This window comes from Hydractinia symbiolongicarpus, chromosome 1, assembly GCF_029227915.1.
Source record: "Hydractinia symbiolongicarpus strain clone_291-10 chromosome 1, HSymV2.1, whole genome shotgun sequence".
NCBI lineage: Eukaryota > Metazoa > Cnidaria > Hydrozoa > Anthoathecata > Hydractiniidae > Hydractinia > Hydractinia symbiolongicarpus.
Genome location: NC_079875.1, coordinates 8,715,226 through 8,720,179, shown reverse-complemented (window position 1 = coordinate 8,720,179; position 4,954 = coordinate 8,715,226). Strand labels below are relative to the sequence as shown.

Here is a 4,954-nt window from a genome sequence, read left to right as displayed (position 1 = left end):
ATATAGGTGAACATATAGGTGAACATATAGGTGAACATATAGGTGAACATTTAAGTTATCACGTAGCGCGTGGCATTGTCGTTATGGAGTTCGCTTTGTAATCACAAGGTCCGTGGTTCGGTCCACAGCATGGGCATGTTTAGCAAGTGCCTTTACTACAGCTACGGGTCAAGCCATGCCATGTGAGGGAAATCGGGTAGGTATTGTCGGTGTATGCTTAATGTATACATTCCGAACACAGGACCCACTTTGATAACAGTGTTTCCAACACTGAAGTAACTATTCTGTATAAATATTCAGAATAATAATAGTTTCAATAGATGGTTTGGCTTATGAACCTTATCCGTACAAACGAGCTTGTGATTCACCAAGTTATGGGTTCTAAAAAGTTGCCGAAATTTAGTCGGGGAAAAATTAAGTCACTTTATTCTTTTAAATAAGTCAGTTTTCCCCGACTGATTTTTGAAAAAGTTACTTTTCCCCGACTGATTTTTGATGTAGATAACCTCACAAGGGAATTTGAATAATTTTTTTTATTTGTCTATGTATGTTTTTCATACAAAAACAACTACGAGAATAAGTAAAATGTTGTTTCTTCTTGTTTCCATTTTGTTTTTTATGTCCCCGATCCTTTTTTGTAATCTTCCTTGCTATTTATGATGGTGGTAACAATAAAAAAAAAGGTTTAGGATAACAGAAAAAGGTCGGGGTAAATTCTTAGTCGGGTATAAAAAATCGGGTAAAAGTACTAGTCGGGGAAAAAATAATCGGGAGAAATTTTGGTCGAGGAAAAATTAAGTTACTTGCAAAAAATTTAGTTACTTTTCTCCGACTATTTTTCCCCGATAACGTATAAGCGTAAAAAATTAAACTTGCATAAATGAAGAGACACTATTTAGTTTGATACCACCAGTTTGTTAGTTTACTCCATTTGAGCACTTTTCTTTTCTCATTACACTCAATTTTATACTCAATAATAAGATATCCATTGTTTACCTTAAATATTGTACACAAAGTTATTCTTTATCATCAACTTTTCTTCTAAAACTCATTTGGAAAACGTATTTCGAAATCTAATTGGTTGATAAATTTCAATTTGTTGTGGTAGTTAAAGTTATTTCAACTACTGCGGCGAATGCTGGCAATGGAGAGAAAGTACCTAGTATGATAATACGGTGAAGTGTGAAACTGTTATTAATGTCTTACTTAGAACATGAGTGAAACAATTAAAAGAGAGATAATTTTAACCGAAAAATAATAAAACTTTAAACTCTATATAGCCTTAAAGGCTTTCGTTTACAAATAATGAAGTTAAAGTTTAGAATTGTCGCGTTTTGCATGTTTTTTTTTTTTTAAATTCTACCTTTTGCCACTTAAAAATATTATGCTTCATTGGTTTGCTCATATAATACACTTGTATAAAATAAAACAATTCTATCTAACACCTAGAATTACCAGTAGCTTGCTTTAATCATTTAATTGTGTTGTAAACCGCAAATTAACGAAGGACGAAGAAGAAGCAGACCTGTGACCACTTATCATTAAAAAGGGAAAGTTGAGATTTACATTTTCATGCAAAATGCATAAACATTTTCCCCTTTAGCATTTTCTTATTTCCTTGTTGAGAAATATATGACATACTTATTGTGCTTTTTCTTGTGTCTTTGTGAGAGGTATTGTTGGAGGAACAACAAAGTCTTAGCTGTATTTTATTTATTTATTTAATTTTTTTAAACAACTTACATATGTTTTGCAGATTCTTTTATGTTATGTTCTTTCAAGGGCGGAGGAATGTTGCACATACGTTAAGGCTGATCTTCGTTAGGCGAATTTCAGCCGCTCGGACTCTAAGGATTGTGATGTGAGCATGCGTATATCGCCAAAGGATTTGAACTTTATCAGCGATCCTTGGAGATTTTTGCCGACACAAATCTTTGACAGCCAATCAGAATCAAAATAATAAATATTATGCTAAAAAAAAATGTGCTAAAATATTTTTTTGCAGAAGAATCTTTACTTCGCAATGGCATATAAAAATTAATAGTTGCTTGTCCACTCGGATCGCTAGAGTCCGGATGACCAGAATTCACCTAATGGAGACCACCCCTTAAGTTGTTTTAATGCTAGAATTAATTACTATATGAATCATTAACAACAATTATAAAGAATCACATTCAGAGCAGGGACGGGGGTAAGAAATTATTAAAAGTGAAAACCAAAATAACAAAATAACAAAAACGCGTTTGTTATGTCAACATCATACTTGCATTACGATAAAAAAACAACTCACAAAATTTTGCACTCACCGTGGAATTGGAAAGAATACAAAAAAAAGCTTTAGGAATTATAAAACACTCCCTGTTTTATTTGTAATAGCATTTTTGTTTTTGCACTCAGAACTTTTTAACTACATGTTAATTGAATTAACTTCCGTTTCAGAAAAACAAGAACGCTATTACAGAATAAAACTGAGAGTTACTCCTTATCACAACACGAGGTAATTCTATTCATATAAAAATTGATTTTGGAGTTCTTTTAAAGCGTTATTTTAAAGTCCTTTTTAATTTTTGTTGCTTTATGTTAACTATCCAACTCGTACCAATTTCCTATTGGCGCAGCAGGAGATCGTTACAACAAATAACACTTAGTCCAGCCCTCTTGAAAACAGCTATTGATATATACGACATATTAATTAGAATCGTGTAATATGTCAAATAGAAAAGAGGGAAATTAAGCGTTATTGAAATGATGCAATTTGAGAAATTCCCTTGCAAAAACTGAAATTATTATCTTGTAATTACCCTTCTCAAAAACTGTATAAAATCAGCACCAAGGTAAATTTCGTCAGTCAGAAAAAATACTTTCGAAAATGTTGAGACAAGCTATTAAGAAAGGTAAATTAAAAGTGGTTAAAGAATTCTTAAGTTCACCATGTGTTATTGATGAACAAGATTGTGATGGCAACACATATCTCCATCTTGCATGCCATGAAGGCCACAAAGATATCATTAGCGTACTCATTGCTCATGGAGCATGCTTGAACTACGTGAACAATTTGCATCAAAGCCCCTTGATGTTGGCCATTAAGGGCAAAAAATGCATACCTAGAGGGAACATATCATTGAAAGCCTTGGTGGAAATATTGTGCCAAGATGGTAGCGTCAGGATGGATTTAGCTGATCGGAATGGAAATACAGCACTCCACTTAGCTATCTTGCAATGCTCGAATATGGCGATAAAGACAGATAGCATTTCATTGCTGTTAAAATATGGAGCAAGTCCTACATGCCGAAACAACGCTGGTAAAACACCGTATGATCTGGCTGTAGAAAAATATGTTATAAAGGCAATTAATTTACTAACAGTCAAAATGCCTTTATCGAAATGCAATTTGAACAAAGCGAAAACAGCAAAAGAATTTGACGAGAATTTTAATAATATTCAAATGGTAAAGACCAGTTTTCCGCAGATTATTTCGACAAACAACCCTGAAAGAAAATACGCCTTCGAATGTCCAATATGTAGAAATGGCTTCTGCAAAGGAATGCCTGTTTTGCAGTGTGAAGAAGGCCATATATTCTGCCAAGAGTGCAAGCAAAGAATGGAATCGTGTCCATTTTGTCGCAAAGACGTCCGAAACCTTAACATAAGGAATCGTATCATTGAAGAAGTGATAGCGAAGGCTGATGTGTAATTTTAAAATAAGAACCGATTATTATTATATATACCTAAGGGTTTAAATTTTATCTACATTCTATTCTCAGCAACAGTTTTTTTCTAAGAACTTATAAACCGTCAGCAATAGTGTTATAGAATGTAGAGATATTGTATGAATGTAATTTGTACGTACTAAAGAAGCTTGTATAATATGTATATATTTTGTATCTATATTATGGAAACTAATTAAAAACAATATTATAATATAAAGCTGTAACATTTCTGTAAATCCAAATGGAGGATGACAAAAATATTCCAAACGTTTTGTTTATCACCAGACCATTTTGCTTTTTCCTAATATTTCAGATAAAAGTACATCTAATTCTTTACTTTTGGACAGCGATTGGAGGTATTTTATCATGGTACCATGAGCTCTGTTAAATTAAATTATTCAGATCATGATTAAAATCTTTACGCCTGCAATTATAACAAAACGTAATGTCTATTTTCTTGTTTAGTGAGTCACTTAATGACCGAATAAAAATCATGCTAGCATGGATTTAAGAAAGTCTACATACGCAAAGTCCCTTTAAACATCTTCATACCGGATTAGAGATAAACGAGACAAACATTTAATTACCTCTCTTACCCAGAGTCACATTATGTGAGATTGATCAGTTAGTAAAAATCGAACGGATCACCACTAAACTTATTTTTTCTTTGTATTAAAAACTCTTATAAAAAGATTTCATGGTGATAAAGTAAATAATAAGAAAGAAACAGATTTGAACCTTCTCACTTTTAAACTTAAATTATTGTTATAAGTTCGTTATAAGTTAGTTTTTATAAACTTCTTAAAATAAAAAATGAAATATACACATAACTGCATACAAAAATATTTCTGAAAAAATTCATACATACGGCAAATTGCTTTCACCTTCTTTTCGACGTACACAACATTTTAAAAAAGTATTTTTTAATGATCTTTTACCTAAGATTAATTAGCGCGACAATTTCCTGCTATTAGCAATTAAATACCAACTTCGTCCCGAGTTTCCTATAATTTTTACAAAAAGCGTACTGGAAAATAGATTGATATAAAGTTAACTTCTTTTTTTCATTTGTTTTACTGAAGTTGAAAACAAAGGGTTTTAAAATGCGTGAAATTAAAAAGGTAACACGGAATATATCCCAATACCTTAAACGGGTGGGCATGGGAGATATAAAGCTGGCTCTTTTCTCTTCAAATACTATCTTAGTGGACTAAATAAATTTTCCACCACGCTTCTAAGAAACA

At 32.2% G+C, this 4,954-nt stretch overlaps 1 long non-coding RNA gene across 1 annotated transcript; it reads right to left on the bottom strand.

The window, feature by feature from the left end:
- Nucleotides 1-502: 502 nt before the first annotated feature.
- On the bottom strand, nucleotides 503-4,627 carry LOC130636451 (uncharacterized). Its single transcript, XR_008982265.1, has 3 exons — nucleotides 4,579-4,627; nucleotides 1,744-1,971; nucleotides 503-1,159 (listed from the first exon to the last, which is right to left on the bottom strand). It is a non-coding gene; the product is annotated as an uncharacterized LOC130636451 (long non-coding RNA).
- Nucleotides 4,628-4,954: the final 327 nt, after the last annotated feature.